This window comes from Scyliorhinus canicula, chromosome 16, assembly GCF_902713615.1.
Source record: "Scyliorhinus canicula chromosome 16, sScyCan1.1, whole genome shotgun sequence".
Classification (NCBI taxonomy): domain Eukaryota; kingdom Metazoa; phylum Chordata; class Chondrichthyes; order Carcharhiniformes; family Scyliorhinidae; genus Scyliorhinus; species Scyliorhinus canicula.
The window spans coordinates 31288478-31314621 of NC_052161.1; the positions used below are offsets into that span (position 1 = coordinate 31288478).

Sequence of the window (26144 nt, forward strand, 5' to 3'; positions counted from 1 at the left end):
TGGCGTTCCCCAATTTCAAAGCTTCCGATCTAAAATTATTTCCCTTTAGGAGCTTTATGGCCAAAAATGAGAGCACTCTTCTCCCAAAACTCAACTTAGGCAATACCTGTACTACATTAGTCACTCTGAAACAGATGCGTGTTTTATTGGCAGAGTTAAGTCTCATTAATGTCCCTTTGTGACCTTTACAGTAACAGAGTTGGCAGTTGATGGGGATGTTCTTGAAATGCCTGCTGCTGGTACCGGGGTGCACAGCAATGGAAACAAAATGAAGCTTTGAAGAATTTCTCTAGGTTTCATTTCAAAAGAGTTTGGATCTTTTCTGGTCGAGCTTCGCAAATAAATTGATGCTTTTTCTTGATTCGCTGCTGCAAAGGACGATTATTATTCAAGCTTTTCCCCAGCTTCTCTGGCCAGCCTCTCATCAAACAAGACATCTTAAAATGTTAATACATTCATGACAGATGCAAATTTTGATGTTCATTAAAGTCATGGTAATTAAAACCCACAATTATGCTAATATCCTCAATTTCCACCTTCTGGAATATGCCAATTAAAATTCAAGAAATCCATAACAGACTAGGCTCAAATTTTTAATCATGGACCATACCCAATGTGCACAAATACACAGCCTCCCAGGTGCTATCTGAACTTCAGCATTATAGTATTTTTTCGGAAGCCAGTAACATAATAATGGCCGAGATTTTCTGGCATTCACGCCGGTGGGATCTCCCGGTCCCGTTGAAGGCGTTCCCCTGCCTCGGCATTGGGTGGATTAGGTCCTGCTGCTGTCAAACATCGGGCCCCTCCAACCGCAGAGAAACACATGGCGGGGAGGCCAGAGAATCTCGCCCAATGTCAGATTTCACACAGACAAATAATTAACTCTTAACAAGTAACTGGGCAAGCTCAACTAGATATTGTTAGCTTCAACTTCATGCGTCTATTAATATTTTATTGCAAATATACACATCAGGATTACAGCATAACATTGAACAGCTTTCTTTGTCTTGCAATAAATGTTGCTCTGAGAATAGTACAGTACACCAAGACGCCTGTAAAGACGTTTGAAATGAATTTTTGACAAGGCGTTTTACAGTCAATGTCTTTTATGTATCCACAACAGAGATCGAGTAAAATTGTGAAGCATTAATCACATGCCATGATCCTTAAAACCTGTATCTGTAGCTTTTAACCCAGAATAATGGAATGGGATAATGAAAGTTACATATAGTTCACATAATCATGCAGTATGTAACTTCAAAACAACTATAATGGGTGCGTGTTCCATATATACTGCAGTAAATTACAAAAGCAATATGTAGCAGTGGGTCTCCTATGACAATGCTCACACACATCTAGAAGATGTGTTGTTTGATAGAGAGGATTAATAGTGTAATTTAGAATATATTAGTGTGGAATTAAATGGTAGAGAGATATTGGAACCTGAAATTAAATTACTTAATTGAAAATGAGATGAAATTGTATATCCGAACATTTCTTCATATAATAGTAGAACTTGAGGAGTACTAGGAATGTGAGCTCAAATAAACTACTGTGAAATATAATATAGGTGTTTGAGATAAGATAAATTAATTTGTGTAGAGAAATATTCCCATAGAGTAGAGTAAGGAGTATTTTGTCTATTTATGCGTGTGACAGAGAAGGTTGTATTATGTTGTTGAGTGCGGCATTATTGAAGTTTACATTACAGAAGGAGCCATTTGAGCTATCCATCATGACTAGCTGCCCGAAAGACCTACAGGCTCAGTTGCGCTCTTTTACTCTTTACCTTATGTTTTCCTTTTTCAAATATTTATATTTCTTTTGAAAGCTACCATGAATTCTACTTCCACCACTGTTTTTGTAGAATACATGCCCTAACAACCCTCTACATATAGAAACGTTTCTTCCAACCTCCATTTTGGATGTAAATTCATACCCTCCAATTACGGACGCACCAACTAGTGGAATCAGTTACTTCTCATTTAGCTTAAAGCCCTGAATTTCAAGCCATGAATTTAAAGCCCTTTCACGGTTCTCCTTAGCTTTATTTTCTCTAATGAAAACAGACACACCTTTTCTAGTCTCCTCATAATGGAAGTCTCGTGATGTTTGCACCACCTTCATGAACCTAACTTTGAGTTATTTTTTTTAGCTTTCACATCCTTTAAAAAGGAGACCAAAAAAAGGGACCTGGTAATGTAACTACAGTCTAGCCACTGATTGGTGTCAGCTTGCCATTACTTTACTTTGCTAAATACCAATGCTGATAATTATAAAAACCCATGATTCTGAATGTTTCTCTTACTTAATTTTGAAACCACATCATTTTTTCTTTTTCTTTTTTTTTCATTTCATCATAATGCTCAAGTAGTAGCCTTAATGTTTTCAAGGAGACTGGATATTGGAGTTTCCGACGATGATGGGGGGATGAAGGGGAGTTGGGGGGTGGGGCAGATGGATAACTGCATGATAAGGATCTGGAAAACATTTTAGAAGAAAGAATGAAAAGAATAGGACAGAGCCATGGTGAAACTGATGATGGTAGAGAAGTTTATCAGGCAGCAGTAAAGTTAAAAGATGAAGGGAAGCAGGGAAGGTCATGGCTGCAGGGAACAGTGAGTGGGTGTCGAAGGCGTAAGCTGCAAGCAGCTGAGACAGAGTTAGGGAGGCTCTGAAGAACAGACAGATAGGCAGGGAAAAAATGAAAATAAAATATCTTGCGAAGAGAAACCTTAAGATTTGGGAATAATGAGGAGAAGGTTTTGTTTGCGTGTATAAGCCATTTGAGAGTCGGGTTTCTATATTTGAGAGCAGTGCAAATCATATTTCTGGGGTATGGAGACAATAGGCTTCCCAACTCCACTCCCTGGTGTCAGTAGTCTGTTAAAACATGGAGATTCTGCCCCGAACAAGGAATTCCCAGAGACACAACTAGGACAACTTTTTTGCAGCGGGTTCTGCTGGTCAAAGGAACGTAGCAGCATCCTCAAGTAAATTCTTTACTTCCGTTACCTTCCCAACAATTTTAATGCATTTCAAGAGTCTGGCAAGTTTAACTTCAACTTTTGTATTATTACTCTGAAACCATATTTACGGAGTTCCAGGGGTGAGGTGAGAGTGACTGTCCTCGACATCAAGGCAGCATTTGACTGAGTATGGCATCAAGGAGCCCTGGCTAAACTGGAGTCAATGGGAATCAGGGGGAAAACTCTCCGTTGGTTGGAGTCATATCTGGCACAAAGGAAGATGGTTGTGGTGGTTGGAGGTCAATCACCTCAGCTCCAGGATATCACTGCAGGAGTTCCTCAGGATAGTGTCCTAGGCCCAACCATCTTCAGTTGCTTCATCAATGACCTCCTTTACATCATAAGGTCAGAAGTGGGGATGTTTGCAGATGATTGCACAATGTTCAGCATCATTTGCGACTCTTCAGATAATGAAGCAGTCCATGTCCAAATTCAGCAAGGCCTGGACAATATCCAGACTTGGGCTTACAAGTGGCAAGTTACATTCGCGCCACAAAAGTGCCAGGCAATGATCATATCCTACAAGAGAGGATCTAACCAATGCCCCTTGACATTCAATGGCATTACCATCACGGAATCCCCCACAATTAACATCCTGGTGGCTGCCATTGATCAGAAAGTGAACTGGACTAGCCATATTAATACTGTAGCTACCAGGGCAGGTCAAAAACTAGGAATCCTACAACAAGTAATTCACCTCCTGACCCCCCAAAGCCTATCCATCATCTACAAGGCACAAGTCAGGAGTGTAATGGAATACTCTCCACTTGCCTGGATGAGCGCAGCTTCAACAACACTCAAGAAGCTTGACACCATCCATGACAAAGCAGCCCGCTTGATTGCTCCCCCTTCGACAAACATTCAAACCCACCACCACCGACGAACAGCCATGTGTACCATCTACAAGATGCAATGCAGTAACTCACCAAGGTTCTCTAGACAACACCTTTCAAACCAACGGCCACTAGCATTGAGGACAAGAGTAGCAGATACCTGGGAACCCCACCATATGGAGGTTCCCCTCCCCTGATGTTTCCTGACTTGGAAATATATCGCCATTTCTTCACTGTCGCTGGGGCAACATCCTGGAACTCCCTCCCTAACAGCAGATTGGGTGTACCTACACCTCAACAACTGCAGCAGTTGAAGAAGGCAACTCACCACCACCTTCTGAAGGGCAACTAGGGATGGGCAATAAATGCTGGCCTAACCAGCGACGCACACATCCCAGTAAATTAATTTTAAGATTATCCATCTTGGGAGTGAATATAATATTAATTTAGTATCATTGTACAACCTGTAACTTAAATACTTATCTCAGACTCAGAGCCATGAGTGAGGTTGGCATTATATTTTTTTAAAACATATTTTATTACAAACTTGTATAAAAGCAGGTTACAGCAAGTAAACACCCCAGGAAACATACTTCCCAACAATCAACTATACCGTCTGGACAGATTTTTCCCCTTTTTCACTCCCCTCCCCCCCATCACCCACCTCCCCACCCCCCCTGCGACAAACATGCTCATCAAACACGGTCACAAACATCACCTTTCTCAAACTCTCCCATTGAGCCCCTTAACTCATACTGTATCTTCTCCAACCGCAGGACGTCATACAGGTCACCCAACCATGCTGCTACCCCCGGTGGCGATGCCGACCGCCACTCCAGCAAAATTCGTCACCATGCAATCAGAGAGGCGAAGGCCACCACAACGGCCTTCCTCCTCTCCATGAGCACCAGCTTCTCTGGGATTAGTGTGATAACTGCCTGCGTCATCGTCTCCAGCAGCTCCCCCTTCTCCAGCACTTCTTTAAATGCCCCCAACAGGTGTGGTGCCAGGTCCATTGCAAATTCCTTATAAAATTACTGCGGGTACCCATCTGGCCCAGAGGCCTTCCCCGACTTCATACCCCTGATACTATCTAGCACCTCCCTCAGCCCCAGGGGCTCCTCCAAAGCCTGCCTCTTTGCTTCCTCCACCTGGGGAAATTCCAGCTCAGCCAGAAACCGCCGCATGTCCCCCTCCTCTCCCCCTGGATCTGCCTCATAAAGTCCCTGATAATACTCTCTAAATGCCTCATTTATCTTCCCTGGCTCTGACACCACATCCCCACCCCCTGTCCGTATCTTCAATATTTCCCTGGACGCAGCCTGCCTCCGCAGCTGATGCACCTGCATGCGGCTCACCTTCTCCCCATACTCATATTGCACGCCTCTTGTCCTACGCAGTTGCCCTACCGCCCTCCCCGTTGTCAGCCTGTCAAACTGCCCCTGCAATTTTTTCCTCCTCGCCAATCCCTCCAGGGTGGGCACCCTTGAATATTCCCTGTCCACCTCCACTATCTCACTCACTAGACGGTCATGTTCCCCCCCTTCTTTCCTTATCCACACGAACTGTAAACAAAATAATTTCTCCCCAGACCACTGCCTTCAGTTCTTCCCAAAAAATGCCCACCTTATCACAAAAACCTCCATCGGCCAACTACTCTGAGTCAAACCTCCATGCCGGCCTCTGCTCTCGTCCCATTCTAAACCGAATCTCCAGCCAGTGGCGTGCATGGTCCGAGATAACTATCCCGGCATACTCTGTCCCCTCAACCCCACCCAAAATCTCCCGACTCACTACAAAGTAGTCAATCCTCGAATGCACCTTATAGACGTGTGAAAAGAATGAATACTCCCTTCCCCCTGGGTTATGAGAATGCCATGTGCCTACCATACCCATCCTCTCCATAAACCCCCCCAGCTCCCTCGTCATTTGTATCCTACCCATCGACCTGGGGCTTGACCTATCCACCCTCGGCTCTAGGACACAGTTAGATTCTCCTCCTATGATTAACTGGTGCATGGCCAAATCCGGGATTGCTGCCAGCAAACTCCTCATAAAACCTACATCATCCTAATTTGGGGCATACACATTTACCAACACCACTGGCTCTCCTTCCAATATCTTACTCACAATCGCATATCTCCCACCCGGATCCCTCACCTTGTTCGCACTCACAAATCCCATTTCTTTTGCTCATTAAAATCGCCACACCCTCGATTTCAAATCAAAACCAGAGTGAAAAACCTGCCCGACCCACCACTTCCTTAACCTAACCTGGTCCTTCACACGGAAGTGTGTTTCCTGCAGGAAGACAACCCCCGCTTTCAAGCTCCTGAGGTGCGCAAACACCCATGACCTTTTAACCGGCCCATTCAGTCGCCGGACATTCCACGTTAACAACCTCACTGGATGCTTGTGCCTCCAATCCCCTCTACCTTCCGTCATCTTCCCTACTTAACTCTCGCCCCCTTAATTTCACCCTAGCCCATCCCAGATGGCCCCTTTCTCCGCCCTTGACCATGTCATCTCTCACCCCCTGCCAGTGAGGTTGGCATTATTGTCACTCTATTTAAACACTATGCTCAAATGTTCAGGAGATACTCCTCTGATTTTCAACAACCACCAGTCTGGTAATGTGGCCTTTCCCATCTGATGGGATTCTGCAGGCCTGTGGTTTGCTGTAATGTAAACAAGCCAGTGTCCTTCATCGTAGCTGTGCACAGTGTGAGCTGCATCTGAACAGAGAGTTAATGGGGAAATGAAAACATTAGCTGTAATTGATATTATCAGAAATCTAACAGGTACCTTCTTTATATATGTGGTGAGTGAAAATACCACAAATGAAAGGATGCAACAATTCCATCAAAAGCACCTTTACAACTACAACCTTGCAAAGGCTTGTTCAGGCATTTATTTCCTTCAGTATGAAACTCATCAGATAAGATTCTCCAGATTTATTTGCCCGGATCAGGGTGTAACTTAATCCATCTTTGTGATGCATGAGAAGGAGCAGAAGAAAAAAACAGTGACATTGGACAGTCCCTGAAGTAGCAAGTACACCATGGACAACTCAACCACATTTGGGGCCCTATTACAGAGTTTCTTGTGAGAGGAATCACTGTTCAAAACCTGGATTCAGAAGACAAAAGTCACAATCCAAAATTCTCACCATGCAAAACACTGTTAAATCTACCTCAAAAATATTTTTAAGATGCAGTGTGCATTCGGATAGTTTCAACTTGTAACTGAGCAATTCAGTGCATGGAATAAATATAGCATAGTTAATAGCTTTAAAAATACAATTAAATGAATGCCATCGCTTACCAAAGTACTCTTGGTCCTGTTGATCAAACAAAAACAGACTGAGTGTCTCTAAACCAGAAACCTCAGGACCAAATCGTGCAGATTTTGGATCTTTCCAGTTTTCAGGAAAAGGCCACGAGGCATTTCACAGTGCCTGTAAATGTGATGAGATAAAGACTGACAGTGATCGAGTTGAAGTCGAAGGTAATGATATGTTGTGGGTTTCTTTGGTATTTCATTGATGAGATATTGTAACTTTGATCTTTAAATATGAACATTTTATTGATAATCTTTAACAATGTACAGATCCTAGTTACTGCCATGCATGGAGCTGCCATCCAGGTAAATTCCTTCTCGGTTGTTCTGAGTCCATTACCAAGTGATTCTATATAGTCTACCGTGGGCAGAACTCTTCTCCAGTCCCAAGTTAACCCTTGCTCTGTCGAACACCTTTAACATTACAAAGGCATGTAGACACACACATCAGACAACATCCCCCTTTCCTTTAAAAATAAAACTTTGTGCCCTACCAACAGAGTATAGCTTTTGCAATATAATTTTTACATGACATCCCTTCTCCCCCCCCCCGCCCCCATCTCAAATTTCTGACTTTTTATAAATTCAGACAGTCTTGAGGCTCAATAGTTTGTCCACATTTTGGTCTGTCACGTTTGGAGGAATGGCAATAATATTCTTGTGTTTCTGGTTGTCTCCATTTGGTTACTTGGTTATCCCCATTTCATTAACTTTTTCTTCTCAGAGTTGCATTTCTCTTTGTTAACAACCTGCTAGAAATCAGATTTTGCGGTTAGCTATAGATGAGATAGATAAAAGGTTTAATTGAGAAATCATTAAGAGTAATTGACTAAATCATATTAACCATGAGAGTGAGGAAAGCTGACTAGCTGGGAACTAATCAGATAAGGCTCTAAATTCTCACATTTTGCAAGCTGTTCGAGACTGGCCAGAGACCAAGGCCAGTGACAAAAGACTCAATTGTATGCTGTCCTCCCAGGCCTGGACAGTTGCGTTTCCATGGTCAGTCAGTCAGGGTCATAATGACTTTTCGAAAACTGTGTTAATCTAATTAATGTTAGAGGCATAATTGGCAAACTAGGGTATGGAAAATTACACCAAGACACTTATCTCTTGAATTGACAGACAGTTTGGTCGAATTGAGTGAATTATAAATTAGTTGAAACCAATCACAGCTGTAAAGAAGGCAAAACTTTAAGATAATGATCTTCTTAAAAATCAACTGTCGGGATGGAAAAATCCATTCCGGAATCAATCTACCACTTTCTGAAACCTATGTCTTGCTGCTGCCTTTGCTATCGCCATTTTTCTTTCAACCCCTGTATTCGCTAAAGACAATCAATCTGACCTAATTTTGTATTGTAACCAAGAGTTTACCAGTCGACACTAAACCTGACAATAAACGTTGCCAAAAAACACAGCCTGAATTTCTGTTATTTGGGAACTAACAAGGAATAACGCATATCCAGGGTTCCGAATAGACACAGAGATCCATCAAAGCCCATATGCTTTTTTTGAATACGGAGTATGTCCTGCTTCTTCTGAAGAGAATGTGCACTCCTTTGATTCCTAGAGTGGACGTTTCTTTTTCCGTGGTCTCGGTTGAATGTTGATATTTTGCATATTCAACCAAATATTTGTTTGCGGATTTATTTTTCAACAACTCAATGGTCCTCAGTATGCCGGGGACATCCATTGTTTTTTCTTCTTCTAGTTCCTTGCGTTTCAGTGTTGGGTTGACATTTTGCGATCATATTTCTGTCTTTACTTTCGCTGTTCATTTTTCACTGTTGGCTCAGTCTGATTATGGCAAAGTCTGAGTGCTACTCATGACTTCATGGTCAGCTTGCAGCTTGGAAAGATTTACGGCTTTTTCTTTCAATGCCTCCTCTTTCATTTAACTTGTTCTTCGGCTCTTCAGTCTGTTTCTTGCAGTTTTTGACTTACTCTTGGAATACGGGACATTGCTGAGTCTTCCCTGCCAACTGGTTCCTCAGTTTGTTCAGTGTGCCGCTAAATTCATTTTGCTTCTCTTCGGCATTTTCCAGAGAAGCAAACTTTGACCTGAGGAGTCCTTGTAGTGTGTGAAGGTCTGTCAACAGGTTTTCCTTTTCCTTGCAAAGCTCGCTTGCTTCATCTTGAGTTTCCCGGTAATTCAGCAGAGTTGCCTTGAGTTTCTTCTGCTGTTCTTCCATTCAGCTGATTAAGATAGTCGTCATGTTGCTGAATGGTTACACATTCCTTTTGATCTTGAATAACAATCAGCTACTTGCTAACTCATTCTGGGTTTTAGTGCATCGTTTTGCTGCTCTTGATAGTTCCAACACAGCTTTTTTGGAAGAAATATTACACGTCCTTTTTAGCTCCTCACGTTTTTCAATCACCATATATCGATTAGGCAAGGGGCCTTTCAGGGTCACAACCTCTTTGCATGCCTTTTCTGCCTTGCTGTCCAGCTGGTTGAATTTTCCCAATTCCAGCTTTGATTTGCCAACTGTAGATTTGGACCCCATGTCCCATTGTCCGACTTTCACAACTTAATTCACGGTAGTATTCTGGATTTATCTTTTCTTTATTGTACTTAGTTATATGGTACACCTCTAAAAGGCCGTTTTCCTTCACAGTTCCAAGGGAACCACCAAAAGGGTTAATTTTCACAACCTCCACAAGTTGGGTACACAGGAGGCTGATATTTAAAAAATCATTAGGTTCAACCGTCAACATCTTTTCTATTCTTTCAAGGGATGCGCACGGCACTGGCTAGCTCAGCCCAAATTGCCTTTGAGAAGGTGATGATGAGACAATTTCTTGAACCACTGCAGTCCATGTAGTGGTCCACTGCAGGAGCTGGTTTAGCACAGTGGGCTAAACAGCTGGCTTGTTATGCAGAACAAGGCCAGCAGCGCGGGTTCAATTTCCGTACCGGCCTCCCCGAACAGGCGCCGGAATGTGGCGACTAGGGGCTTTTCACAGTAACTTCATTGAAGCCTACTTGTGACAATAAACGATTATAGTGTCGGTACATGCAACGTTCTTTTAGGAAGGATACATGGGATGAGTGTCACAAAGGTAGCCCAAAGTGCCCATTTCTTTCAGGTAAGGGCCTGCTTGTAATGTGCAAGTAGGGATCCTCTGATGTACATTGGACTCAGCTGCAATTCTGAGGTATCCGTGGGCAATATATACACTGAACATGCTCCTCCTCTGGTACCTCCTTGGTACCAGACATAAAGGAACCTACCCAGAAGTTCTTAAAATGGGACAGAATAAACAACCAATCACAATGCTGGCAATGGTAAGCATTATCAAGGCCAAGTAGAGATGAATGCTTCTGCTGGTCCCTTGTGCCATGATTGCAGTCCCACACTTACTCCACCACTCACAAACCTAACAGTAAACCCACTTTGTTACTTACTTTCAGCCTGCTTTGGATTTCCTGCAGATGTCCACTTCAGGTTAACTAATAATAATCTTTATTAGTATCACAAGTAGGCTTACATTAACACTGCAATGAAGTTACTGTGAACATCCCCATGTCGCCACATTCCGGCGCCTGTTCGGGTACACAGAGGGAGAATTCAGATTGTCTAATTCACCTCTTTCGGGACTTGTGGGAGGAAACCCACGTAGACATGGAGAGAAAGTGCAGACTCCGCAGAGACATTGGTCCAAGCTGGGAATCAAACCCGGGTCCCTGGGCTGTGAAGCAACAGTACTAACCACTGTGCTATCATGCTGCCCCAACAATGATGGACCAGCTAACCAACCATAGGATATTAATGGTGGCCCTCAAGGGAAAAAAATAAAGTTAATTAATCACACTGCATATGCTCAAACCATGCCAGTCAATACTTGGGGTACATCAAGCATGTACATGAATTAATTCTGCTCCTGAAGCTTTAAGAAGCAAGGTCCCTTATCAGCCACTATCACACGCCAAGTTAGGTCAGGGCTACTCAGTATCTAGTGACTGAATACTATAAATATTTAAGAAGGGATGTCAAGTGGGCTGTAACAGCAAGATGATAAGATGAGGGTTTCTGACACTCAAAACTTCATATACTGTTTATATAGTGTTTAAAGTGATCAGTAAAATCTTTCCAGTTTTATGTTAAAGTTTTACAGGGGCCTCAGCCACTCTCATTTTCATACTGCTTCAGGATTCTAAGTTCCCTGTGTCTCCACAAATACATTGACATGTTTCATATGGGAACAGTGAGACAGAACATTAAATACTTTACTGTATCCTAATATTCCTGCTTTTAAAAAAAACATATTAAACAGTCTGAATATTACAATTTGTTTTCAAGACAGCATGATTTGAGAATACCAAACCACAGTATGAGCGTTGAAAACTATTTTTAAATCAACTAAATTCATTCCAGCCAGGATACCAAAGGTGGGCATTGCAAAAAATAAACATAATTCAATAAACGAACAAAAAAGTATCATATGTGACTACCTTGGAACATACAATCCCTCAGGAATTAATAAAAGCCCAGAGCACAACAGGGAACCTTCCAGAACTCAAAAGGGGAACCAGCACTAAATAAATGCAGACACAGGCCTCTCTTTTTCCATTCTATAAAGAGCCGAGAGGCCGGGTAGTTGAGTATACTCACAGTCAAAGGAAACGTCCATTACGGTGACACATACACACAGTACAAGTCTCAGTCGGGACTACCAGGATGCTGGTCCCCCTCTGGGCTGGCTTTTACACAGTCTAGTTATGAGCCCCAGTTGCATGGATCTCTGCCCACTTGCTGGGAAGCTCGTACTCCACAAGTCCCACAGGGAGGTCGATGAAAGTATCCCTTGGACCCCGTGAAGGTAATTACACCCCTCCTCCCCCTTCCGCTCCCCCCTCCTCCTCCAGTTTGAAAGTTGCCCTCCAGTAAGTAGCCAGCTGAGGAGGCCTTTTTCCCCCCGCTTTGCACCTGGTTGTGCTTCAGCCAGCAGTAGTGCTGGGTTGGGTGGTGTGTAGCGACTTGTTGATCGCCTCTTCCATGATGAACGACGAACGATGGAGGGACACTGCCACGGGTTACGCCCCAGCCGTGGCGTCATCTGTGAGTGTGGATGCTTCTGTGTCTATATCCAAAGCAGAGTCATCATCGTCCTAACGGTCCAGATGCTGGACCATAGTGGGCTGTGCCTCTTGACTACATAGTGGTGCCAGAGGCAGTCGAGGCACTGATGTGCCGAGGTGGGCGCTCTGCCCTCGAGTTGGTCCACATGTTTCCAAGCGGTGTTCGCTCAGGTTCTGACCTTGTACGACATGGACCTTTATTTCTCCAACATAACCCCAGAGAGCCAATGGGCGTCGTCAGCGCACTTCCGGACATATACAGCATCCCCCGGTTTAAAACTCTCCCAGGCGTCTGGTGGTCATGGCACTTCTTTTGAATGTCCTGTTTTGATTCTACCTTTTCTGGCAAGACTTGGAAGGGTCAGGCTCAGGTGGATTCGGAAGCGTTGGCCCATTAATAGCTCTGCCGGCCCTACCGCATTTGTGAAATGAGGCCTGCTCCGATAACAGAACAGGAACTTCGCCAGTCTGGTATCCAAGGAACCAGTGGTCTCCTTCTGCATGCCCTGCTTAAATGTTTGAACCACCTGTTCTGCCAAACCATTTGTGGATGGATGGTACGGGGCAGCCCGGATCTGCTCATCCCCGTTGGCATGCCCAACTATAGGAACTCCTCACTCATCAACGGGGTTCCAAAATCCATGACTGATAGCTCCGGTATCCCATGTGTACCAAAAGAGTGCCGCAATTTCTCCACAGTAGCTCTAATGGTGGTGGTGGCCATCCGATGCACATCCAGGCACTTGGAATAGGCATCTACGAGGACCAGAAACATGGACCCATTGAAAATCCCAGCAAAGTAATCATGCAACCATACCCAGCGGTGCCCTGGATATTCGCAGGGATTGGCCGAGACCGAACTGTCAGCGTCTGGTCCTCCTGACATGCTGGGCACCTTTTTACCACTCTCTCAAGGTCACCATTGAGCGCTGGCCACCAGGCATAGCTCCTTGCCAGCATCTTCATCTTTGAAGTCCCTGGGTGTCCACTATATCTGTCCTTCAGGATCGACTCTTGGTCCGGCTGCAGGATGACCATGCAAGCTCCCCATAGAATGATAGCATCCTCCACACAAAGCTCCTGCTGCTTTGCGATGTAGGGCTGCCGGGCTGTCAAGAGGTTTCGCTGTACTCCACCGTGTAGAATGATGTGACAAAGTTTTGCCAATGTGAGATCCCTCTGGGTCCATGTATAGATCTGCACAGCTGTCAGTGACAAGAGTATCCATGAAATTCAGTGTCGCCACCACTTTGTCCATCACTGGTGGAGAGGGGGGGGGCTCACGGGCAGTGTGAGATGACTCAGGGTATCAGTGTGTGCTATTTGCATCCCGGGCGATGCTGGAACGTATATGCCGCTAATAATAAGGCCCAGCGCTGGATTCGGACCTTAAAGGGAGCTTGAACACCAGAAAACGTGTCCAAACTGAGACCATTTTTGGGGCTCACGAACTATTTTGGGAAGTTCACCCCAAATTGGCCACCACGTTGGCATCTCATCATGCATTATTGAAAAAGTAGCAAAGGTCGTCTTGGTGAGTTCCACAAAAGGAAGCATTTGCCAGGGTGAAGAGGCAGCTACTATCTTCCCAGCTGTTAACCTGTTATTGAAGGAATCCATTGTCCTCCTTGAAGAGGTCAAGCAGAGGCTCATGGTCCATGAAGATAAAGTGGCGTCCGTAGAAGTATTGTTGAAATTTTTCATTGCATATATAACGGCCAAACATTCTTCCTCTATCTAGGCATAGCGTCTGCCAGAGTTTTGAAAGCATATGCTATTGGGCATTCCGTGCCGTTGTCCTTCCCTCAGTGCAAACCATCCTTGTCCACCCGGTAACCCAGGTACGTGACTGCCTTAGACTGAAAGACACACTTACTTTTCTTCAGGCCGATGCGTGCTTCAAAGCATCATCTGAGGACTTCTTCCAAATTGTCCAAGTGTTTTTTCTTGGTGGTCCCTGACCTGATCACATAATCTAGGTATACTGTCACTTTGGGTAGCCCCTGGAGGATGGTTCCTATAATGCTCAACGGTTCCTCAGTATATGTCACCTTGGTATTGCACAAGCTCAAAGGCAAGATTGCCGTGTGAAGTTGGCAGAAGACCTGTTGACCGATCTTGGAATCAGCAGCCCGTGTCTATCTCCATTACTAAGGGGTGCAGTTTGATACAAATTGGTGCCATTTTAGGGGCCATGATGCAATTCAGCTGTATCAAGTCATCTTCTTCAAGTTGAACCAGTGCAAGGCCCTGGCTCGAGGCAACCTTATAGACTGCTCAGGGCAGCATGTTCTTTGTCAATTCTGGTAGCCTTGGTTGTCAGGCATTTTGCAACCGCAGGCGTGGCAATGTTGTTGGTATTCCCCATCATCCTTTGGGGATGTGTCACCCTGGTTGAATCTGGATGTGGCATTGTACAGTTGGTTGCTGTTTTGGTGGTGATCTGGAATGCAAGCACTGCCCTGAAATGGGGCTGTACTGTATGTGGGTCCACCAACACTATGGACATTCACAGTCCACAGAACCCTGGGGTTCCTGAAACCCCTTCTCTGTGTTCTCATGGGACAGATCTAGCTCAATCGCTCTTTTCAGGTCTCGTGTAGGCTCTGCCAACAACTTTCTCTGAGTGGTCGCATTGTTAATCCCCCTGCACAACTTAACATCTCAGAGAGGGATGAACCAAAATCACAATGTTCAGCCAGCCTTCAAAGGGGTCATGTCAGAAAGTCCGCAACTGACTCGCGCGGACTGCGCGCAGCAGTGTTACACTGGTACCGTTGCATAATCATGGGCGGTTTTGGGTCATAATGATTGGATACCAACTCCACCAGTTCATCAAAGGACTTTAAATCCGGGGAGCCAGGCTTTTAATTATGCCAAAGGTTGGGGCCCCACAGGCAGTCAGGGGGAAAACCTTACGCTAATCCTCTCCACTGATGCCATTAGCCTGGAAGAAATACCGCATTCGTTCGGCATGTTGGGCCCAATCTGTGAGGCCTGATTCCAAGGCCTGTAACTTTCCAAAAAGCGGCATTTTCAAGATCTATCGGCAAAATCCTGATGGGCTGGGACACCCAGAATCGTAATCAGTGCTTCATTGCCAGTATAAAGACCCAGGAGGCCGAGCAGTTGAGTAAATGGTAGTTTATTCACAGTCAAAAGAAACGGCCACAGTGCAAGTCCCAGATTGATTAGGGCACCTCCCTCGGTCTTGTGAGGGCACACATTCTTTCAGCACAATCAGATGTTTCCCTCTCTTTCCTTTTCCCACAATCATGGGCATATGGATTAAAAAACTTTTTAAGGGATTGAGAGAAGAGTTACGACTGGGCAGAAATAGAGAGCAGTGCCAGGTTGCCACCAGGAGGGGAAGAATCACTAGTTCTGTATCTGAGGGCTGCTGATATGTGTTTTTAAAATCTGGTCTCCCTCATCAACAGACCTCCAAAGTCCAATCGCAACTTGGGCTTCAAGTTAGTTCCCACATCCACTGACTCAGTTTTGGATCAAATAAATATTTGGTAGGAGCATGAGAGTGCCTGACCTTGAAAGTCCCTGTTTGCAGCACCGCCCCCAGATGGATCCTATCAACCTTTTATCTCTTGTGATGGCCTCTGATCCAAACACAAAGACCCTGGCTGTCTCAAACTGTCAAAAGTGTTCAAAGCCACAGCACAGATTGTTTATCAGCCAAAAACACCACCTTATTTGGAAAAGAACTCTGAACTTGTAACAGGTTAGAAGGGTGAGTCAACCCGTTTATTGCTGTCTTTTAAAACAGAAAGAATCAGCTCTGCAGAGACAGAAAGACATCAAACCGGCACTGGTTAACTAAATAGCCAAGGTAATAAACAGTAATACCTTGAAAGTTGCAAAATTATCCTCTCCAGCATGTTCCAACTTCAAGTTCATCTGAGAACCAACTTCCTGGAAATTCAACTACAGTAAGCCTCACCACTTAGAGAATCATCCGCTTTTCAAGAGCTTCATTCCAGCCAAAGAATCAACTTATCTAATAAAGTACAGGACTGCTACAAAAGAGACTTGAATGATCCCAAATGTAAACAAATGGCTTTTTTCCCTTTCAACTGTGTCTATTTTTTTGTGCTAGTGTGTGTGGGGGTCAAGTGAGTGAGACCTTGAATTTTTACTTGTAAATGCGGAAATGTCTTCATAAGTTTAAAAAGTTCATCTAATGGATAAAAAGGTAAAGTACATTTCACAATATTGTACGGGTAACCTAATGTGATAATCAAGCGTAAATGTTTAATATGTTCCAATTGTTGCTATGTGTTCAGTGTAGGCTTCGGTTGAGATAGTAGTTTTAAAGTCTGTATGTTTACTTGTGGGTTTTATGGGCTCCTGGCTGTAGTCATTTTGTAAGTGCTTCACATTATATCTACAGCTGGTTTAAAGCGTCCAAATGTTTATTCAGAGTTCTTTGAGTTTTTAAATGGTTTCCAACTGTTGTGATAGTTATGTTCATAAAGTATATAATGGGTGGGGGGGGGGGGGGGGGGGGGGGGGGGAGATAAAGGGATGATGGAGGGTGGGAAGTCTTTAAAGTAGTCAGAATGTTCAACAGTAAATAGTGAGTCGCTGATTTTCAGGAATGGAGGTGGGTTTTTAACCTGCCCGCACTGTATTTCTCCGCATTTACTCTATGTACTTTTGAAATTATATTTTCTTAACTTTATTTTTTTATATATAATTATCCAGAATTGATAGATTACACTTCATGTACAACTTGTGCAAAATCAACAGATTTGTGGCAGGCATATTTGTTATATTGCTATGATGGCTGGGGCTCACCAGGCTAAATCGCTCACCAGTTCACCAGGTTAAATCGCTGGCTTTTAAAGCAGACCAAGCAGGCCAGCAGCATGGTTCGTTTCCCGTACCAGCCTCCCTGGACAGGCGCCGGAATGTGGCGACTAGGGGCTTTTCACAGTAACTTCATTGAAGCCTACTCGTGACAATAAGTGATTTTCATTTCGTTTTCATATTTCATGAGTTTTGACCCCGGAAACATTACAGTGAGGAAAATGTGTATTTTTTAAAATGTCAGGGGATTCCATAATTGTTTTTAAGAATATCTGAAATAGGGCAGCACGGTAGCATGGTGGTTAGCACAATTGCTTCACAGCTCCAGGGTCAGGTTCGATTCCCGGCTTGGGTCACTGTCTGTGCGGAGTCTGCACGTTCTCCCAGTGTGTGCGTGGGTTTCCTCCAGGTGCTCCGGTTTCCACCCACAGTCCAAAGATGTGCAAGTTAGGTGGATTGGCTATGCTAAATTGCCCTTACTGTCCAAAATTGACCTTAGTGTTGGGTGGGGTTACTGGGTTATGGGGATAGGGTGGAGGTGTGGGCTTGGGTAGGATGCTCTTTCAAAGAGCCGGTGCAGACTCGATGGGCCGAATGGCCTCTTTCTGCACTGTAAATTCAATGAAAAGGACTTTTCAGAGTTTGTATCAACTGAACACAGAATAATTGTAATTTTCTTGAATAATACAAAATACTGATCCAGTGACCTGGTGACACTTGACCCAGAAGCAGCATCAACAGGGAGGAATTAAGACCAGAATCTATGGAAAGGAGAAATTGTTGCTCGTTCTGGGTGAGTGTGCTTAACACTCAATTTGGCTCTGTTTCGTTACTTAGCTCTGGAGTCACCAGGTATCGTTAAGATACCGCCACAAGTTTCAAGGTCAAGTTCAAAGCAATAAACCATACACCAATTAGTAAGTTCAAACGAATGAGTTTATTATAATACAATTATAATACTACCCATGCACATGCTAAGATGATTAAACTATTCCTACCACTAAATAAACCAATACTTATCTTAAAAGGGAACTGCCGGATTAGGGGACAAGGCCTCTTGCTCTGCACTGGTCCGCAGACTTCAGGTTGGTACGGGTTAAAAGGGGTCAGGAGTGTCTATCTCTGGTAGTGATCGTTGTGAGACACTTTCTTGTTGGCGGCTGCTGTCCCAAACTTCTGCTCTCTCTCGGTCAAGGTCTTCTTCGGTAAAAAGCTGGTCAAGAGAGGAGGGCTGGTCAAGAAGAATGAACTAAGTTTGGGACCTGTCTTTTATAGGTCCCAGGGCTTTGCGCCCTTTTGGACGGGCCCTCTACCTGCTGGGAATTGATTGGGTCTCTTCCCAATCGATTTGTTTGAATCCCCCCAATACTGAGGCTGTCCCTCGGCTACTGGGCGGGCCTTCAGTGCTTTGTTTTCGGACCCCGCTGGTGCCGGGGTGTCTGGTTTCCCATACACTGTTGCAATCACTTCCCTATTTGAGTCCATTGTCCCTGGGATCGTCCCATTACCATGTTAACTGTCCCGAACATTGCCTCATTAGTATACGGGATGTTCGTTTCGGTGCCGTCTGCTCTCTTAGCAGACAGAATACACATTGGCTTGGTGCAGCCTGCTTGTGCTGCAAACTTTGTCCATTTTACCCTGCAAGCTTTGCGTTCCTCCATCTTCTATTGAGGGAATGGCCAACTTCGGTGGCTACAAAATACAAAAGCAAATGAGAGCTAGATGCAAACAGCGGTCACCACACATGTGCAGACACAGCAAAGTGCTGAAGATGGAGACAGTTATCAAACTCCAGGTGCATTTAGGAGCAAGTTGAGTTCTCCACAAAAGTGTCAGTTTTCTGTCTAGCAATAAGAAGAAAAACTAAATTCCAGAAGTTGATGGGGAAACGATGTAAAACTGAGGTAGAAAGGACTGATCCGGAAAGCGGTGCAAATAGTTTAGGCATGCAAAAGAGCTGTGAGTTTGTATCTGAGGATCAGATCGCGAAGCGGGCATTGCCGGCTAATTGGTTGAAAAATAAGTCTGGAAAGCTACACCGTAAGGACTGACTTGACCTGAATGAAAGAGGGTTCGCAGATTTGTTCCTTGCCAGTGTTTACTGTATCTGGGGACCTCAGGGGCAGCAGGGTAGCATGGTGGTTAGCATCAATGCTTCACAGCTCCAGGGTCCCAGGTTCGATTCCCGGCTGGGTCACTGTCTGTGTGGAGTCTGCACGTCCTCCCCCTGTGTGCGTGGGTTTCCTCCGGGTGCTCCGGTTTCCTCCCACAGTCCAAAGATGTGCGGGTTAGGTGGATTGGCCATGCTAAATTGCCCGTAGTGTCCTAATAAAAGTAAGGTTGTTGGGTTACGGGTATAGGGTGGATACGTGGGTTTGAGTAGGGTGATCATGGCTCGGCACAACATTGAGGGCCGAAGGGCCTGTTCTGTGCTGTACTGTTCTATGTTCTATGTTCAGGTGGAACACAGCTGCTGGATTGGATTGGATTGGATTTGTTTATTGTCACGTGTACCGAGGTACAGTGAAAAGTATTTTTCTGCAAGCAGCTCAACAGATCATTCAGTACATGGAAGTAAAGGGAATTAAACAAAATTCAAGAAAATACATGAGAATACATAATAGGGCAACACAAGATATACAATGTAACTACATAAGCATTGGCATCGGTTGAAGCATACAGGTTGTAGTGTTAATGAGGTCAGTCAATAAGACAGTCATTTAGGAGTCTGGTGACAGTGGGGAAGAAGCTGTTTTTGAGTCTGTTCGTGCGTGTTCTCAGACTTCTGTATCTCCTGCCCGATGGAAGAAGTTGGAAAAGTGAGTAAGCCGGATGGGAGGGATCTTTGATTATGCTGCCCGCTTTCCCCCGGCAGCGGGAGGTGTAGATGGAGTCCATGGATGGGAGGCAGGTTTGTGTGATTGACTGGGCGGTATTCACAACTCTCTGAAGTTCCTTGCGGTCCTGGGCCGAGCAGTTGCCATACCAGGCTGTGATGCAGCCCGATAGGATGCTTTCTATAGTGCATCTGTAAAAGTTGGTAAGGATTAATGTGGACATGCCGAATTTCCTTAGTTTCCTGAGGAAGTATAGGCGCTGTTGTGCTTTCTTGGTGATAGCGTCGACGTGAGTGGACCAGGACAGATTTTTGGAGATGTGCACCCCTAGGAATTTGAAACTGCTAACCGTCTCCACCTCGGCCCCGTTGATGCTGACAGGGGTGTGTACAGTACTTTGCTTCCTGAAGTCGATGACCAGCTCTTTAGTTTTGCTGGCATTGAGGGAGAGATTGTTGTCGTTACACCACTCTACTAGGTTCTCTATCTCCCTCCTGTATTCGGACTCGTCGTTATTCGAGATCCGGCCCACTCTGGTCGTATCGTCAGCAAATTTGTAGATGGAGTTGGAACCAAGTTTTGCCACGCAGTCATGTGTGTACAGGGAGTAGAGTAGGGGGCTAAGTACGCAGCTTTGAGGGGCACCGGTACTGAGGACTATTGTGGAGGAGGTGTTGGTGTTCATTCTTACTGATTGAGGTCTGTTGGTCAGAAAGTCAAGGATCCAGTTGCAGAGTGGAGAGCCAAGTCCTAGGTTTTGGAGCTTTGATATGAGCTTGGCTGGGATTATGGTGTTGAAGGCGGAGCTGTAGTCAATAAATAGGAGTTTGATGTAGGAGTCCTTGTTTTCGAGATGCTCTAGGGATGAGTGTAGGGCCAGGGAAATGGCGTCTGATGTGGACCGGTTGCGACGGTATGCGAATTGAAGTGGGTCAAGGCGTTCCGGGAATATGGAGGTGATGCGCTTCATAATCAGCCTCTCGAAGCACTTCATCACAACTGACGTCAGGACCACCGGGCGGTAGTCATTGAGGCATGTTGCCTGGTTCTTCTTTGGTACCGGTATGATGGTGGTCTTCTTGAAGCAGGTGGGGACCTCGGAGTGGAGTAAGGATAGGTTAAAGATGTCTGTGAATACCTCTGCCAGCTGGTATGCGCAGGCTCTGAGTGCACGACCGGTGATTTCGACGCTTGGTTGAATCGATTGAGTGGGGGGGGAAAAAAAGAGATCCTCCGTACCAACAGTCGAGTTGGAAAGACCACGAGACGGTGCCACAATTGTGTGGGTGCTTGTGTAATTTGTGCTGTTGTATTGACTATTTACCCTGAAATGTACCTTTTATTTGAGGTATCATTTGCCTGTTAATTCACGTTGGTCCTGATTTGTGTTAAAGTGAATGCTACAAAAAGTGGAATTGTGTTGGTAATTGCTTCATTTAGGAGTCATTGGGTAAATTTGGTTATTTTGGTTTATGATTTCCCCACAGGGTTCAGAAGCATGGAAAGTAGAATATCTCACAACCTGTGGTGCTTGATACTGTGATCATAAGGGGCAGAGGTGTGATTGGGAATATTTTACTTAAAAATAGCTTGTTGATTTTTAAAGAACAATTTGACCCTTAAAGTTATTTTCTCTTTACTTCAAAGGCCTACTATCCTTTGCCAGTGGTGCATCATAAACCTCAATTTAATTCACCTTAGTTTGACGCTAAATGGATTTGAAAAATCAAAATGTGGCAAATAATAAGCACAATCTCTCCTCCAGCCAAGATGCCGCGCAGTATATGGTGGCCTAATGCCACTAGAGTCTGTTAAGAATTTTTATATCTTTTTAAAATGATTCAGGCAAGATGCAACAAATTGCATTTAAATAGTATCTGTACCACAGAAAAACATTCTCTATAGACACACAATTGGACAAAAAATGAAATGCAATGCCATAGGAGGAGCTATTAAGAGGTGGCTGGAAGGTAGAATATCACAAGAGGTACATGTGATTTTGCACTTACTTCAGGGAATTAAGTTGCCCTAGCTACTAGAATAAATCAAAATAGTATTTTGTGAGGTGTCAGAATTTCTTTCAGCACATATTGTGTATTTATTTCATATATAAAATGGCCTGGGCGGCATGGTGGTGCAGCGGGTTCCCCTGCCTGCATCAATGCTGCCGAGGTGGAGATGATTGACAGCTTCAAATTCCTAGATGTGCACATCACCAACAATCTGTCCTAGTCCACCCAGGCCAAAGCTACGACCAAGAAAGCACAGCAGCGCCCATACATCCCCAGGAAACTAAGGAAATTTGGCATGTCCACATGACTCTTACTAATTTTTACAGATGCACCACAAAAAGGATCTTAATCGGCTGCATCACAGCCTGATATGGCAACTGCTTGGCCCAAGCCCAAAAACTAGAGAGTTGTGAACACAGCCCAGTCCATCATGCGAACCAGCCTCCTATCCACTGACCTCCCTTTGGAAAGTGGGAAGCATTATCAAAGACCCCTCCCACCTGGGTTATTCTCCCTTCCAACCTCTTCCATCGGACAGGATACACAAAATTCTGAGAACATGCACTAACAGATTCAAAAATAGCTTCTTCCCGCTGTTACCAGACTTCTGAATGCCTCTCTTATGGGCGGAACTGATCTCTCCACGTATCTTCTCTACTGAGTAATATTACATTCCGTATGCTTCACCAGAAGCCTATGTCTATGTATTTACATTGTATATCTATCGTATGTCCTATGTTTTTCATATCTGGAATGATCTGTCTGGATTATACGTAGACAATATTTTTCACTGTACCTCATTACAGGTGACAACAAACCCAAATCCAAATCGATCCCGGCCCTGAGTCACTGTCCGTGTGGAGTTTGCACATTCTCCCCATGTCTGCGTGGATCTCACTCCCACAACCCAAAGATGGGCAGGGTAGGTGATTGGCCACGCTAAATTGTCCCTTAATTGCAAAATTTTTTAAAAGAATATATAAAATGGCCTCAGCAATAAACGGTGCACTGTCTGTAACATTTCACTGTCGCACCAAAATAATATAACCGCTTGACTACTGTTGCCTATTATGTTTACATCTATTATTCCAAAGTGAATTCAGGGACTATTGCGAAACTGAAATTAAATAACGTCACAGCAATTTGAATTTACAACCTTGTTTTTCAGGAAATACCTAAGTAATCGTCAATCCCTGCTTGTGAAAAACAAAGTCAATTTGTTGAAATATTTAATTCTTTCATCAAGATAAAGACTGCCTGTGCTTACTTTTAGAGCCAAATAACACAAGTTGGGTCCATCAGGAAAATATTTAAATGTTTTCATCTGTTAGGAAAGCACTAATATGAAACTACTTCTCACATTATTTCTCCAATGTATTTTCTCCAGGGTATGCAACAAGAACTTGTATCACCTTAATGGTTTCTTGGAACAATTCCCTTAACTTCCGACCAGACGGTCACTTAATGGCCACTGTGACAACGGCAGTAAATTTGATAATGGCTCATTTTAAAATTTCTTTTAATGTGAAATTTAATGAGATTTTAAATACAGCTGTGACTTTAAATACGGTGTTTGGTTTTCCCCACAAGCTCCAAGTCAAGAAATGGAAATTTGAACAATGTTTCAAAAATGACCTCTAGAAGGGAAACTGGATGAGGTCTGAAGCAGGCTGGCGTATTTCCACCCACGCAATAAGTTAAAATGACCCTCCCTGTGGGCAGCACGGTGTTGCAGTGGTTAGCACTGCTGCCTCACGGCGACGTGGTACCAGGTTCGATCCCAGCTCTGGATCACTGTCCATGTGGAATTTACACATTCTCCCTGTGTTTGCGTGGGTTTCGCCCCCACAACTTAAAGATGTGCAAGGTAGGTGGATTGGCCACGCTAAATTGCCCCTTAATTGGGAAAAATGAATTGGGTATTCTAAATTTATAAAAAGAAAATTACCCTCCTTGCCTTTTGCTTAATTTCGGATTTCATTTCGTAATTTTTATTGAGATACTTGTTACAACGTGCGTGACTACAAACCAGCTTAAATACTGTTCCATTTTAACATTTAAGAAATGTCATACAGGCTATTAGCAAATGGATACTGAAGTTTTAATTTTGCTTTACAGGAATCATAATAGTGAGACCGTCTAAAAGGGCTTAGTCTCAATAGATAAAATGCATCAACAGCACGGACAGAGGGGAAGCAGGGGCTGAAGCAAGAGAAAGATGTCGGGATCTGGAAGCGCATGCAGGCACTGAAAAATTCGTAAGCCATTGGCAAGTCCTCCGGAGCTCTGCTATTTTGCGTGTTTGTTTTGAATATTATTCAGAATTTATGTTTCTACATTAATCAGTGGGTATGTTTGGAACCAAAATTGTTTTAAGATTTTAAAAGGTAAATGCAATCAAAGGTACGGGAAGCTGCTGATCTGTCCAATGTTTGGCTATTCGGCACATTCAACATGTAAATATTGGGCACACACTGAAAACATAAACTTTGAGACCTTCATCAGCTTATTATCAAATTGAGAAACAAGAAAATCAAGGGAAGAAGGCACTCAGCAGAGTGCATACATCCATCATACTGTACTGACTCAATGTTAATACAATTACCTCGCTCTTGAGCTTTTTCCTGCTTGGCAGATGCCTGTTACTACAAAGTTTAAAAAAATAAATATTTTTATCGGAGCTTCAATCTTGCTGAAGAGGCTTCAGTTCCATCCACATCCAACAACCTGCTCCGAAAAATCTGCTCAGATTTTGACAGCGGGTACAAATTTCACCACAGCAACTGTGACAATTCACAACATTCTAGAACAATCAATCAATGACATTCTATGTATAACCCAGTAAGTTCCAAAAAAGTCAATTTGCCCTATCTCCCAATGTTAACAAATCCTCCCCGGACATGCGCCGGAATGTGGCGACTAGGAGCTTTTCACAGTAACTTCATTAAAGCCTACTCGTGACAATAAGCGATTTTCATTTTCAAATAAATTCCAGGATTTGGATCTGCAGCTTCGCCAAAAGAATTATCAGTTCAGTCATCCCCTATAAGTGTACCGCATTTCACTGAAATGCGTCTATTAGTTTTTGAGTTATATTGTTTACAAACAAACAGATTGGCAGGGACAAAAACATTACCTCCACCTACCTTTGGTGGTGGATGTAACTAGAAGAATGCTATTAACACTATAATATAGGTTTTCAAATTGGGGTTGCAAAGGCCAACGTGGTTCATAAGGGAACATACCAGGAATCCATGAGCTACATTCTCTAGTCCCCCAGCCACGTGTTTCTCTGCGGCTCACCGTTTGCTGGCGGTGGGATTCTATACTCCCGCCGCTTCCCCTTGAAGCCATCCCACGCTGCTGGGAAACCCGTGACCAGGGGTGCGCTACCGGAGGGAAACAGGAATCAAAATGTCTGGAGTATTCCAGCCCATACCTTTATTTGTGTTTATTTATTAACTTGCTAGTACATTATCTTTCTGTAAACTAATTTGTTTACATCCCAAGAATATATTTTTTTAAATGCTTCCTGCAAATAGTCCTATTTTTAGCAGAACTATTTATTTCAGTGAGTAGACAGCAGGCCCCTGAACATGTACGATTTTCATGGAAACCCTAACAGGGAAGGTTGAAAACCAGTGTTTAAGATTGTAAGCAGTCATTTAAGTTTTCAGCGCACTGCACGATGCGAAAATAAACACTGATGTTACAATAATTAAGCTACTCATAGACCAGTTGTGGTTTTATTCCAGAAATGGGAGTAGGCCATTCAGTTCCTTCAGCCTATTCAGTGAGATCATGACTGATCAGTACCTCAACTCCAGCATGCCTTCATACAGTTACCGAACAAAAAACTAGCCAAAATAAACATTAAAGTAAACTTAAATAAAAATTAAAATAATTGGAACATCTAGAGGCAGATTTTCGATACGAGCATGGAATTGATAGCTGGTATTAAACCCAGCTACAATGTGCTCACTGCCCATTATAAAACATGCTGAAAGAGGGCACAGCAGCAAAGCTATAGGTGCAGCAGGCACAAATGAAGTGGCCGAGTGGTGACATCACCCTGGGTCTATCTAGACGCCGCCCTTCAAGTGACAGAACAACTGCTAGAAAGCTGGCAAGTTCAGCCAGCCACCACAGCATTTAACATGGCAACACCAGCTGTA

The 26144-nt window shown here is 43.9% G+C and overlaps 1 protein-coding gene across 2 annotated transcripts in view; it reads right to left on the reverse strand.

Moving 5' to 3' along the window:
* LOC119950622 (fibroblast growth factor receptor 2-like) overlaps window positions 1-26144 on the reverse strand; it is a 203107-nt gene that overhangs the window by 143286 nt on the left and 33677 nt on the right. For both annotated transcript variants that reach the window (XM_038773220.1, XM_038773219.1), the window contains exon 2: window positions 7190-7322. The gene's annotated coding sequence lies outside the window, so the exon portion shown is untranslated. The remainder of the gene's footprint in view (window positions 1-7189; window positions 7323-26144) is intronic.